A 15150-nucleotide genomic window follows, 5' to 3' on the forward strand; every position below is an offset into this window, starting at 1 on the left:
AAGGAATATGCAGGCCTAGTATTTATTTATTCAAATTTGTAGAGCGCACGTCAGCCCGGGGGCATCGTGGCGCTTGTTACAGACATATCTTAGTTATAATAATACAATATTAACAAAGAATACATTATTTACAATGGCAATATGATATGTGTACAAATAGCAATACAGTGTATTTACATGGCAAGGCGGGGGTCACAAATTATTGAGCAAGGAAAGAGGTCTTCAGTTTCCTACGAAAAATCGGGGGCGAGTGTTCCACTCCAATGTCTGCAGGAAGAGCGTTCCAGGTCTTGGCTGCAATATAGGGGAAGGTTAGGCCACGGGCTTTGGCTTTTTTGATGCGTGGGATGCAGAGTAAGTTGGTGTATTGCGTCCTGGTGGGTCGGGCGGAGGGTTTGGAGATGGTCTCTGATAGATAGGACGGGGGTGAGAGGGAGAGGCATTTGTGCGTGAGGGTGAGGATTTTGAGTGTAATCCATTCTTTGACCAGGAGCCATTGGGCAGAAAGTCTGGCATGGGAGATATGCTCGCTTCTTGGGATGCTAAGGGCGGCCCGGAGAGCATTATTCTGTGTGACCTGGAGTCTGTTTAGGTTTTTTGCTGAAGTGCCCGCTAGGAGGGCATTGCAATAGTCCAGTTTGGCTCCAGTGGTTGCTCTGGCTATGGAGAGGCAGTTAGGTTTGAGAGGTATGGCTTGATGGCGTTTATGAGTTTAGTGGTGTGCGCAGAAGAGGAAGTGATTGCGCTGACTTGTCTGTTCATGGATAGAGAGGAGTGTATGTATACTCCCAGTGTCTTTACCGCTATGGAGACGGGGATGATAGAGTTGTCAATGGAGAAGTTAGCGTACAGTATGTCGCTACAGTAAGTTAGCGTACAGTATATAGTAGGGGTGGTAGGTCACATTATGCATTGTGCATAGACAGGCAGGGCGGAGGCCCCAGTATAGTAGCTAATGGAGACATTATTGGAGTGTTTGGAGCATTATGGCACCTATATAGCGCTTAGATAGCCAATCTTAAGCGCTATGGACACTAAAGCTATGAGTGCATGCCTTTTAGAGCTTGCTCACATGGGGTTAATTCATCTCGGCTTCCCTTAGAATATTCTGCCTTTCTGTAGCTCTGCATGGCTATGTAAACAAATCCTCTTTCCCTGAGACGGCCTTGCACTCACACTGATAAGAAGACATTCCTGTGCTTTCGCAGATGAGCTCCAAGCACGGAGGGGCACAGAAAGGAGCACAGTGGAAATTCACTGAGCTGGGTTTTTCCATAGGTAAAATTATTTCTTGTGCGAGGATAGTGCGTCATGGTGACTGACAGCACGAGATTACAAAAATGCAGCCCACATGAATCAGGTAGGAGATCGATCCGTGGACTTGGTTCAAGCAAGAACGAGTGCCCGGAACAGGCTTCTGCGGCCTCCTGGCAGCGCTGTCATCTGAGCGGGGCTGGCAACAGCTAACTTATGAGGGCCAGGGTCTCCTAGCGCTGATTGAAGGGGCGTAAAACTGTGCTTCTCTATGTTTCTCTATATTTTGTATTGTCTCTAAGTTGTGTAGTTTTCTCTATACTTTGTAATCTTCTCTAACTTGATTTCCAAAGTGCTGCTAAATTTATTGTTTATGCTTTTTGTCTAATAAATGCTAAACATTTTGAAGGTGTAATTTTTCATTAGCATGAGTTCACTGTTCAGCACGATAGAACCTGTATTTTGGGCTGAATTGGGTAAGTTTTGCTCTCAAGGGCTGGTCCCGAGGAAGATTTTCCCCTTTTTAAGACATTTGGTGGCAAGCTTTAGTGGGATCGTGCCGAGCAGTGCCTTGCTGTGAAATGACAATTGTGTGAGAGAACACAGTGCAGATTGAGGAGCAGGCTGTTGCATTTCCTTGGTCGTCTCACTGCAGCTCTGAGACGTCAAAAAGACAGCACTTATGTGTCGGCCTGCCGTGGCCGATAGCTTGTGTGGTTAAGATTTTCCCCTTCAGTAAATCAGTCGTGGCTGACTTACTGCTTGGGAATGATGCTAGGGAGCAGAAGGCAATGAGCAAGCGGGAAATGGCTATGTTCAAAGCGCTCCGATGAATGGTGAAGAAAGATTTATGTTCAATTAGGAAACAATTTATTCATGCGGTTTCTCCTTTGTCTTGCTGAGGATGATCACTTGCTTCGGAAATGGTGGAACCTGGGGTCCCTCGTTCCTTAGGTAGCAGCGTGAACAGGAGATCTATATTATGAGAGGCACAGGTGTGTGGGAGAAAGGAGACTGAGGAGATAGCACATGAGGAATGTGACTGAAAAGGGAAGAATGGTAAGTCTGAATAGAAGGAAGAAGGGAGAACCTGTTCTAACCTAGGAATGCACTTACTTCCACTAGGCGGACGGGTTGCCCTATACAGAGAGCAGAGCGATCGGCTCGGCTAGTCGGGATGAGGGAGTTCTCGAGGCTGCTGGAAGAAAGGGAAGGGAAAGGAGCGAAACAAGGGAACGTTAATACAGGACAGAAATTAGAGAAAGCAGTTGGACTTGGGTAGTTTCTATTCGCGAGCAAACTTATGGAGCACCACTAATAGTAGTAGCGACGCATCGGAACAGAGTTCCGGATTCCTTAAAAGGGGTCAGATGATCAGTCACGTGATCTTGATGACAACGTGCAACGACTAGACCGTTGACACTGGTTCTTCTTGTTTTCCCCGTTTCTCCTGGAAACAGAACCCCACACAGGGACCAATGACGCCGTAGTTGCCAACGGCGAAACGGTGTGACAGTATGCCCCCTCCTCAAGGGGGGAGAACCCGGTTTACCCGGGTGAAGTCGAAAGAATCGACGTACCAACAGAGGAGCATGTACTCCAGATGCGGGTTCCCAAGTCCGTTCAGAAGGGGAATACCCCCTCCAATCCACCAGAAACTGGAGAAGACCTCGGCGATATCTAGAGTCACAAATATCTGCAACTTCATACTCAGGACCTGATGCAGTCAGGATAGGAGGAGGCAGATGACTGCTGGACCGGGAGAAACGGTCTAGTACATCCAGCCTGATCTGAGAGACGTGAAAAACAGGATGGATACGAGACCAAGAAGGGGGCAAGGATAACCGTACTGCTAAAGATCCTACCTGTTCCAAGACTTCAAAGGGACCAAACAATCTCGGAGACAGTTTGAAATGAATCGGGTGTCTAGGCAAAAAGCGAGAGGCCAACCAAACCTTAGTCCCGGGATTAAGAATCGGTGCAATTCTCCGGTGTCGATCTGCATTCTTCTTGGCACGCTCCTGCGCTGCTTGCAAAACCATGCGAGCCGTCCGATGGCCTTCTTGGATATCGGCTATCAAGCTGTCCACCCCTGGGAATTTAGAAGAGGTTGCAGAAGGAGACTGAAGAAATGAAGGGTGATAACCATATGAGCAGTAGAAGGGGCTGGTCTTCAGAGCTGCATGCTTGGCATTATTATAGGCGAACTCTGCAAAGGGTAAGAGTTCAACCCAGTTGTCTTGAGCTGCCGACCCAAAACAGCGGAGATAGCACTCTAAAGTCTGGTTCAAACGTTCCATCTGCCCGTTGGTATGGGGGTGATATCCTGAACTCAGAGCTCTTTCAATGTTTAAAGCTTGACATATCCCTTTCCAGAAACCCGATATGTATTGGGGGCCTCTATCGGAAATGATCTTGTCTGGAAGACCATGTCTTGCAAATATTTCAGAAATGAAGATCTTAGCCATCTGAGCCGTTCCTGGAAGTTTAGGTAAAGGGGTGAAATGCGCCATCTTGGTGAAATAATCCACTGGGACCATAATAGTGGTACTTTGTGACGAAGGAGGAAGGTCTACAATGAAATCAGTAGAGATGAATTGCCATGGTTTTTCTGGTATGGGCATGCATGCCATTAAACCGAAAGGAGGGGACCGTACAGTCTTGGATTGGATGCAGATGCTGCAAGCATTAACATAATCCGTGACATCCGATAACAACGTAGACCACCAGAAGTGTCTTTGAATCAACTCGAGGGTAGTTTGAATACCTCGATGACCAGCTGCCCGGGTGTCATGACACATCCGAAGCACTTCTACTTGTAAGGGATACGTGGGAATGAGTACTTGACCATCATGAAAATATAAACCTTGGTTCCAGGTTAGGTGGTAGGATCTAGACAGTTCTTCGCACAATTGTCGTTGATTTGTAGTTTCGGTTTTTAGGGCTTGGAGAAAATCCACAACACTGGATATGAATCGATCATGTGGAAACATCTTTTCCGAACAGAATCTTGTAGAATGGGGATTCTTACGGGATAGAGCATCCGCTCGAAGATTCTGACTCCCTGGTATAAAGGTGAATTCAATCCTGTAGGGGAGAAAAAAGTGTGCCCATCTTGCTTGCCTACACTTGGTGGTTTGGGCCTGTTGAAGCACCTTTAGGTTTTGATGGTCTGTACGAACCACAATGGGAAAAGGAGATCCCAATAACAGATGTTGCCATTCCTCAAAGGCCTTCTTGATGGCCAGAAGCTCTTTTTCGAGCACCGAATAATTCTCTTCGGAGCTGGTGAAAGTCTTCGAGAGATAGGCCACAGGTCTTTCTTCGCCAGATCTTGAAGTTTGCAACAATACAGCCCCTAGGGCATGATGAGAAGCGTCTGTCTCAACAATAAAGGGGCGATTCTGATCAGGAGTAACTAAAATAGATGCTGAATTCGAGAGCTCTTTCAGGTTAAGGAAAGCCTGTTGTGCTGGTTCATCCCACTTGAAACGTACGCCTTTCTTGAGTAATCTAGTGATAGGTAGAACAGCCTCGGAGTAACGAGGAATAAACTTACGATAGAAGTTGGCAAAACCTAGAAAGCGTTGGACTTCTTTTACAGAATTGGGAGAGGGCCAGTCTAGAACAGCAGAAACTTTTCGATGATCCATGGAGATACCGTTGGCTGATAACACAAATCCCAGGTAAGTAATCTGAGTTTGATGAAATTCACATTTCTCGACCTTGCAATATAGGTGATTAGCTTGAAGACGTTCCAGGACGCTATTGACGTGACGAATATGGTCTTTCTTGTTGGTAGAAAACACCAGAATGTCGTCCTAATAAATGATTACGAAGTGAAGAAGGATGTCCGAGAACAAATGATCCATAAATCTTTGGAACACTGCTAGTGCATTTATTAGTCCAAAGGGCATCACTTGGTACTGATAGTGACCAAAGGGGGTGCGAAACGCTGTCTTCCATTCGTCTCCGGGGGCGATGCGAATAAGATGGTAAGCCCCCCGAAGATCCAGTTTGGTGTATATTTCTGCCCCTCTAACTTCTTCCAAGATGTCTTTAATCAGTGGCATCGGGTATTTATCGGGAATAGTAATTCTGTTTAGTCCTCGATAATCGATGCAAGGGCGCAATTCTTCTGAATCCTTCTTCGGGATAAAAAAAAGCAAAGCCCCCGCAGGGGATTTAGATTCAGTTATGAGTCCGTTCCGAAGATTTGCCTGGAGATATTCTCTAAGAGCCTTCTTTTCCTTCTGGGAAAGGACATACATTCGGCCGAATGGGAGAGGTTGTTCCGGGAGGAGAGTGATGTGACAATCATCACGACGGTGCGGTGGTAAGGAGGGAAATAAGGGTTTCGAAAAGACTTTGTGGAAAGGCTGATGACACTCAGACACAGTATTCAACTGATTAATAGAAGAAGTTATGGGGATCTGAGAGGTTTCTGGAGGGATCTGTATACCAACTGCTTCTTGGGAAATGCAATGGGCTAAGCAATATTCGGAACCTAAGAAAATCGTTCCAGCCGTCCAATTGATATATGGATTGTGGGTACAAAGCCAAGGGAGTCCTAAAATAACCGGGAAGTGTGCCGCCTTAATCAGATCGAAAGTTAGACTCTCCTTATGTGAAGCAATTAGACACAACACAGGATGGGTATGTTCTCTAATCGGTCCGGAAACCAAGGGACTACCATCCACACTCTGGATTGGGGTGGAACAAGTCTTAAGTGTCCTTGCGATGCCATGAGTGGCCGTCCACTGATCATCCAAAAAGTTACCCGCTGCCCCGCAGTCGAGCAGAGCAGGAATGTTTTGTATTATCTTCCCTGGGAGAATGAAGGTAATAGCTAATACAATCATTGAATGATTGCATATAATCCGGAGACAGCCCAAAAATATGTGGGGAACTCTGATCTGATACCCCTACCGTGGTTCCCTGTACGGCAGGGTTTTGTCGTTTCCCGCCACCTGTGGCTTGGGTCTGCGTGGTGGAACTGTAGGACAATCACGCAATATATGCGATGAGGAGCCACAATACATACAGAGGCCCAATGTCTTCCGTCGTTCTCTTTCTATGTTAGTTAACGGGCCCTTGATGGACCCAATCTGCATAGGTTCTTCTCCAGAAGGGGTCTTAACAAAACTGGGCAGTAGATCAGAATGAGTCCGACTTCCTTTAGACCTTTTTCTTTCATGTGCTCTTTCAAGAAGTCGGTACTCAATTTGCATGGACAAAGTGATCATGTCAGCCAGGTTGGCGGGATGTGGAACTTTGGAAACTTCATCCTTCACTTCCACAGAAAGACCTCGGCGGAACAATGTGAGAAGACCATCATCCGGCCATCCTAGTTCTGAGGACAACTGTTTAAACTGAGTGATGTACCAGAGAAGGTCCTTATTACCTTGTCGGATATCAAGAAGTTTCTCTTGTATTGACACTGATATCTCCTGACGACTAAACATTGATCTCAGGCTATTCACGAAAGCGGGGTAGGAATCCAATACTGCATTCCCCGAGGTAACCAAAGGAGTCGCCCGGGCTAAGGCCGGACCCGAGAGATGAGAAATGAGAAATCCCACCTTGTCTTTTTCAGTTGGAAAGAATCGAGGTTTAAACGTAAATTGTACTGTGCAACTATCTAGAAATTCCTTAAGTTTATGAGGATCCCCATCGAACTTGCCCATGTTTAATGAAACTGGGGGGGTCTCAGAAAAGGCACGTGTCACTTGTTGTCTTAATTGGGCATTGTCTTGCTTAATAGCTTGCAATTCTAACGACATAGACTGCATAGCCGTCATTAACTGTTGCATTTGTTGCTCCATAGTACCGACACCCGACCGGATTAGCTTTACCTGGCGTCGCTATCTGTAACCCCTAGAGTAAATACTCCGTTAGGAAATGCCAGCCAGAAGCCTAGGAAATCTCAAATTGAATTCCGTAGTGGAACCTGTTCGGGTGTCAATGGATCTGGAGCTGCAACAGTCGTCGGAAGGATCCCCCCGAAACTCCTGCTCCCCCCTTTACCAAATAATAAGAATTGGTAGGGGAGAACACGAATCCCAGGGAAACCCTCTGGGGGAAAAAACCCTGGATGACAGGAATCCTTCGTCTTGCTGAGGATGATCACTTGCTTCGGAAATGGTGGAACTTGGGGTCCCTCGTTCCTTAGGCAGCAGCGTGAACAGGAGATCTATATTATGAGAGGCACAGGTGAGTGGGAGAAAGGAGACTGAGGAGATAGTACATGAAATGCAAGTATCAAGTCTGATACTAACGTCGGGTCTGGAAACGTGACAACCTTGGGAATGTAACTTCTCCGGCCGTTTACGGGGGGAGAGTCCAACACAGAGGAATGTGACTGAAAAGGGAAGAATGGTAAGTCCGAATAGAAGGAAGAAGGGAGAACCTGTTCTAACCTAGGAATGCACTTCCGCTAGGCGGACGGGTTGCCCTATACAGAGAGCAGAGCGATTGGCTTGGCTAGTCGGTACGAGGGAGTTCTCGAGGCTGCTGGAAGAAAGGGAAGGGAAAGGAGCGAAACAAGGGAACGTTAATACAGGACAGAAATTAGAGAAAGCAGTTGGACTTGGGTAGTTTCTATTCGCTAGCGAACTTACGGAGCACCACTAATAGTAGTAGCGACGCATCGGAACAGAGTTCCGGATTCCTTAAAAGGGGTCAGATGATCAGTCACGTGATCTTGATGACAACGTGCAACGACTAGACCGTTGACACTGGTTCTTCTTGTTTTCCCCGTTTCTCCTGGAAACAGAACCCCACACAGGGACCAATGACGCCGTAGTTGCCAACGGCGAAACAGTGTGACAGTCGGAGGAAGACAGAAGAGCAGAATGCTGCGCTCCTGTTCAGTAAAATGGTGTTTACAGAAGCTGGCAGATATGGGAGCTTTTCTGAGTTGATGGAGCAGCGCAGAAAACAGTTAATCTGGATGAACTGTCTGAAACGAGAGCCTTCCATTGAAGATGAGTTATAGGCCTAAGAGCAAAGAGACAAGCTTGCCGTGTGCGTATGGCGCTGCCATGTGCACAGGAATGATAAACAATGGCCGGCATTCCTGCATTCCATCCCCTGTGAGAGACACTGTCAGTGTGAGCAAAGAAAGGGGTGGGGGTGCAAAGCCCGAATGCTCAAACTGAATTGAAGGCAATAATTGCCGTGAGTGAGAAGATAAAAAAGAGCGCAATCTACCTTACACATGCCGATGTACGCATGCTTTCTGACACTGGCATGCAATAACAGAGCTGATCAGAAGCAAGGAATTCGCCCAGTGTCAACACTGGAAGAAAAAGAAATGCTGCATGCAGATGGCAGGCTGGGCACATTGCGCATTTGAACATTTGGGGAAACTGTGCACTTGTGAATGGGCTAAGAAAAGACAGCTGCCCATTTCAAGAGACATTGCCGTGCAAGCTGCATCCCAGTGCCCCATGTGATGTGAAGTGAAGTAAAGTGCTGTGCAATGAAGAAGAAACCTCTAGGCGCTTTAAGAAGTGAAAATACACAGCCGGCAAAATGCAAAACCCTTTGAGAAACTGACAAGGGGAAAACCAGAAGCTTTAAAGACACATTTTCTGTATGGACAAAAAATAAACGAAGCTGCTTGTGCAACTGCAGGCGGTATTGGACTGAAGGACTTTACCTTTGAGATATGGACTGATGCCACTTTGAAATATGGAGTGATGCCAGCAGGGCAACCTAAATCAAGATCATGAAACACTGGAAGCAAGTTGGCACTTGGCGCCCGGCATTCGTGATCGCTTTGGTGACAAAGAAAAGCATTGATCCATTTAGAAGTGCGATCTGGGTACTTATTATATGGCTTTTGTAAAATCACAGATCAGTCTGAGGTACCATTGACCAACTATGATCGCATTGCACAAATGAGTTTGTGATTAGGCAGTTACACCCGTATGGTTGAGTGCAAATGAGCCCCCAGTAACACGCAGAAGGGTGACAAATAATTGCAATAGCAATGATAAAGTGTGCAGTTACCTGATGAAACTTCTGAAGGCGGGGGTGGTATGGGGTAACGCTGATATTGTAGTTTTGATGACATCCTAACGTGGATAACAATGATATTGTACTTTTGTGAAATTCTAACATTTCTGTTTGCATTTTGCCTAGGCAAAAAAAAACAAGACAGTTGCGTGCCCATGATTGGGGTAGACGTGTGCAATTTGCGGGTGATTCTGATCAGTCAAGCAGACACATTCTCAGAGAAAGCGAGTCACTGCGGGGTGATATGTGAACTTTGAACCTGTCCTGCACCGCACTCAATGCTGCTAACGTGCGTGACGCGTGCGGACATTTGTTCTGCAACCTGCGAGAAGTGCCTAACAGAGTAATAACTTTTGCTGAACTGTCACGGTGCGGACTTGGCATATTGTCAAACATTTGATGCTGCACATTCAAATGACTCAGTTGATGGTTTTAAATAACCCATTTGATATGTTTTGCCTTTTCTTTCTCGTTTAAAGGACTGTGGACAAAGCAACCGCAATGGGTTGTGGACTCTGACATCATGCACCACAAACCGCTGAGGGAAACAGCACTTGATTACTAACACTTGGACAAAAAAAACAAAAAAAAATGCTTCTTAAATGCACTTTTGAGATGAATCTGAAAAAAGCGAAATGTTTTGCTCTTCCAACTGAATTGCTTTAACTAGAGATGCTTTGCCTTTTTTTAAAAAAACTACTATGTTGCACGTAGCCAGGAAAATGATTTATGAATTGTGGGGGCAGCAGGGTTATGCAAGCAGGAGCGTAATATATTTTATGATTAAAATTAGTGCACACACCAAAGTTAGCTGTGCGTAGGTTAATGTTCTTAAATTGAAGAAATGCTGCTGAGTATATGAGCTCTGATTAGAGATTATATCATTTGAAACACAAGGATTCTTAAGGCGGGTAAATGAAACCATAACTGACTTGATACTTGATTTTATGACACAGTGTGTGAACACGGTTTCATGTTTCTGTGGGGATGGCTGTCTCCAGCACAATGATGCAAAGAGTCACCTTTTGATTGTAGACATTTAGAGTAATTCATTAGAAAAGCGCTACAAATGAGTATCCACATGGAAATGCTAACGTACTGGCCTGGCACATTGTCGGGCATCTTTTGTCACTGTCACTGACTCATATAACTGGTGCTTATGAAATCCTAGGCCCAAATGTTTCAGTAAATGGATCCAACAATTTGTTTGATGTTTCATGTTTTTTCTGACCAAAGAACTGCAGCAAGTGTTCTCGCCAAGATTTTATGGACTATAACTTGACTAAATGCATTTCATACAATTTTACGATGAAACAGCCACTGCCGGATGGTAGAATGGTGTTTGTATCAAAAACTAATATTGTATATGGTAGGCATCCCACTTGGAGAAGGGAATTATCTAAGTCACACAAGGAAGAAACTGTGAACATGCTAGATTTTCCAGTAGTAAGGCAACATTTAAATTGTAGGCCGGTAATGCACGCCTCTATTATTACAGTGATACACTTAGATATAGATTTGTCATGAAGCAATGTGTCATTATTACAACCAAGCTGCTACAAATGGAGTCAATTTCTATGGCCCATCGCCAAATTGCGCATAGCTAGGGGGCTAGATTCTTTGATTGCGGGAGCAGCGGAGTTGGAACGGGAGCTTTAAACGCTTTTGACGTAGAAACTGTGCGCAATAAGTTAGTTACTATGGGTTCTGATGCCACCTCTGCTACAAAACCTCTGGCCCAGTGGGGCCCATTGATAAACCCTACCCTGCCCAACACTGCTACAAGTATTGGCCACCACTGGAGATGGCAGAATTTTAGCTATGAAGATGTTTTTTCTGCCATAGGGCAGGTCAACAAGACCGCTAAAGACACACAATGCATTTTATGGCAAGCATAGTTAAATCAGCAGGTGTTGGCTTTTCGCTCCGAGTGGGGGCGACTATCCTCAACCCACTGGCACACAGAGCTACAGTTACCAGCAAACATATGGATTAAACCGCTTTCTTTTGATTGCATGAATAACACATGCCATGCTTTAATGCAAATTAATAGAATTGTTTTGATTTTGATAACCTGGTGCCCATGGGTTCCATGGGCCCTTGCTCATGAAATTAGATGGTTTTTGGTTGGGTTCCACATACATGGGGGAAGTGTCTAATCACACAGCCCATAGTCACGTTTGAATCCCCTGGGATCAGGGGGGAGGGTGGGCCCTTAGAGTGGAAGGATGCCAGGTTTAGAGTTGTTAACCATACATAAATGCAATAGTGCATTGTAGATTAGACTACATCGGATTGCCTTGATATTCTAACTGCATGCTACTTTTAACTGACAATCAGTTATATGATCATTCTTTAGGTATTCTTTGTGTAGGCTAGGTTTTGGCTAGAATAAATGTCCACGTTCACTTTCTATACATTCCTGTTTCGGTAGTGTTTGTATTAACCTTGCATGCCACGCTGACTAACCGCTGGAAGATAGTTTGCTTAAACCTTTTGCAAAGCCCCAAGGTCTTTAACTACCTCATTTGTCACTGCACTACATACTATTTTGATGGGTATTAGCCAGCATCGTCGCCCAAACTTTGAAAAGGGGTGGAATGTTGTGAAATACAAAGTGCCAATTTGCCAATTAGGGCTTCAGATGACAGCATTAGCCGCTGAAAGCCAATAGTTCATTCAAAGTATGTGCTAAATGCTGAAAGTAATGCTGACAGTAATGTGTGGTAGCGCCTCCATTACGCTTTAGTGAGCTACAAGGAATATGCAGGCCTAGTAGGGGTGGTAGGTCACATTATGCATTGTGCATAGACCGGCAGGGCAGAGGCCCCAGTGTAGTAGCTAATAGAGACATTATTGGAGTGTTTGGAGCATTATGGCACCTATATAGTGCTTAGATAGCCAATCTTAAGCGCTATGGACACTAAAGCTATGAGTGCATGCCTTTTAGAGCTTGTTCACATGGGGTTAATACATCTCAGCTTCCCTTAGAATATTCTGCCTTTCTGTAGCTCTGCATGGCTATGTAAACAAATCCTCTTTCCCTGAGACGGCCTTGAACTCACACTGATAAGAAGACGTTCCTGTGCTTTCGCAGATGAGCTCCAAGCAGGGAGGGGCACAGAAAGGAGCACAGTGGAAATTCACTGAGCTGGGTTTTTCCATAAGTAAACTTTTTCTTGTGCGAGGATAGTGCGTCATGGTGACTGACAGCACGTGATTACAAAAATGCATACCCACATGAATCAGGCGGGAGATCGATCTGTGGACTTGGTTCAAGCAAGAGCGAGTGCCCGGAACAGGCTTCTGCGGCCTCCTGGCAGCGCTGTCATCTGAGCGGGGCTGGCAACAGCTAGCTTATGAGGGCCAGGGTCTCCTAGCGCTGATTGAAGGGGCGTAAGACTGTGCTTCTCTATGTTTCTCTATATTTTGCATTTTCTCTAAGTTGTGTAGTTTTCTCTATACTTTGTAATCTTCTCTAACTTGAATTCCAAAGTGCTGCTAAATTTATTGTTTATGCTTTTTGTCTAATAAATGCTAAACATTTTGAAGGTGTCATTTTTCATTAGCATGAGTTCTCTGTTCAGCACGATAGAACCTGTATTTTGGGCTGAATTTGGTAATTTTTGCTCTCAAGGGCTGGTCCCAAGGAAGATTTTCCCCTTTTCAAGACATTTCCGCTAATCGTCTAGCGGTGTGTTATAATTTCTCCTCTGCTCGAGGAGTACAATCAGGGTTATATACCCTCAAGAGAGACAGTACAGCGAATAGAGTGCTTGCTTTCAAATCTGTGCAGAGCCTAATGATGCAGGTTCTTAATTTTGTAAGGTCTTTCATCCTGTTGAGATCGATAAGTGAACACCTCACACTACAACCGTTGGTAGTAATGATGAGCAACACTCGTATACCTGAGGGTTCCTAGCACTATATATGTGCTATTTTTGCTATGGGCAATGTGCTTAATTTATTTTTCCCTCCCCTGATCCCCAGAGAGGCCAGTCAGCCTTACATGCTCAGGCCTCAGTGTTTGAAGGGACTGTGGTCCCTCCCAGTATTCTTTCACAACCTTTCAGTTTCGGGGAATGATAATTATCCCAAAGTCCTTGCCCCCCTTATTCCCCTTACCTCCATCCTTGGGGGACATTGCATCATAATATTACACCTCTTGGAGCCTGATGGTTTCTGTTTTCCTTTTACAGGAGTTCTGGCTCATGACCAGTGCAGACTCGCACTGAGCATTTCCCTCCCGTCAGTTTACTTTCCTTTGCACCAATTTCCTGGTATTTCACTAAGTAAGCGGAGCCCCCCCTTCCTCGGTCAGGGCGTTGGTTAGAAGTGCAAATGTGTATTTATTTTAAGGGTGTAAAGTGGGGCTTTAGCGTGGTCCTCAGGGTTGCCTTCTTCTGGGTTTCAAGGGATTTTTTCCTTAGATAAGTGGGGGAGGTATCTCCTCCTTCGGGAAGGCACAATATCCTTTGGTGGGATAGAGGGGTCTGGGAGTGCTACTCATCTTCCATCCAAGTTATTTTGGCCCTCTATCTCAAGGCGTTCCAACGTCTCTACATTAACTGTCTCAGAAGGTGTCTGTCAGTGCGATTTCCAGAGGACTGGGATATATTTAGTTAATGACTTGGTTCTCCGAGTCTCCTGCATGGCAGGTAGACCTTTTGGGTTTTCACAGGAGATTGTTTTGCAATAAGGTGCCAGTACAGGGTACTGGGGGATTCAAGGTTCTTCAGTTTGACTAAGATAGAGGTTAGTCCTCTTCTGGTGAGCAACTTCATTTTAACTGTTTAGTGATCAGTTCTTTGCAGTTTAGAGCACCTGGCACATCTACAAAAGGGGTTCAGATATCATTATAAGGGTAGTGATTAGATGTAAGATACATTTTTTCTCCTTGCCAAGTTCGGTCTCTTAAAGGTCAGGTTTTGTAAATATCTTCCTTTTGTCATGGTAGCAGAGTCCTTCTTCAAGAGCTTGGGAGATCTGTTGGTCTCTGTCTTGGCGGTTTGTCAGGTTTAACTTTTCAGGTGGGGCCCTCTCTTCCATTCTGCTTCTGCCTCCAGAAGACATACCTTTCTTAGTATACACATATGTCTGGGGACAATTATGTGTTAAGTCTATTGCTTCAGCTCCACTCAGGATAGGTCGTCCTATTAAAGATTAAAAAATGACCTTTTACTCCCATTTTACCTTTTATGAAGATTTGTCTTTCCCACTTGGTTCCCCAGTGTAATTATGTGACATGTCCGGTCTCTAATACGATATCTTCTTTTAACGCATGGGATGGAACCTACAAAGCTTTCACCCCCTAAGGGGTATTTTTTCTTTATCTCCAGGAGAGCTAAGTGTGTTTTCTTCTTTTGTTTGCTATCTAGGTTCCCAAAGATGGTATGAATTTAAGTGTTTTGCACGTTTGATTGGACAACAGAGGAGGTTATTACTCAGATAGGTTTTTTCCTAACCTATTAGTGTAGGAAAACTTTGTTCAGTGTTTTTTCCCCCCTCTTTTAACCAGTTGGTTTTGGTGGCCTGAAAGGAACACTGGAATTGGCACATCTTCCAGTTGTTGTTCTTGCAGTGGATTTGGCTATGCCTTATAAGACAGTTATTGGGGCAGCCTAGCCCTGGGCAATACTCTGGCGGTCAGCTGATTGATCAAATGAAAACATTTAAAAACATTTCTTCTCATATTATTTTTATTATATTGTCAGTATTGTATTGATCATGTTGTATTAATGGGATGCAAGGGCTTCAAACCTGCATAATATGAGCTTCCTGTCTTGTCATAGAATGGCTAATCCCCCACACTAATGTGAGATGGGGGTTTAGATTCTATTAAAGACAGGGAGGCGAGTATTATCCCACCCACCC

This window comes from Ambystoma mexicanum, chromosome 2p, assembly GCF_040938575.1.
Source record: "Ambystoma mexicanum isolate Mex_15411 chromosome 2p, UKY_AmexF1_1, whole genome shotgun sequence".
NCBI lineage: Eukaryota > Metazoa > Chordata > Amphibia > Caudata > Ambystomatidae > Ambystoma > Ambystoma mexicanum.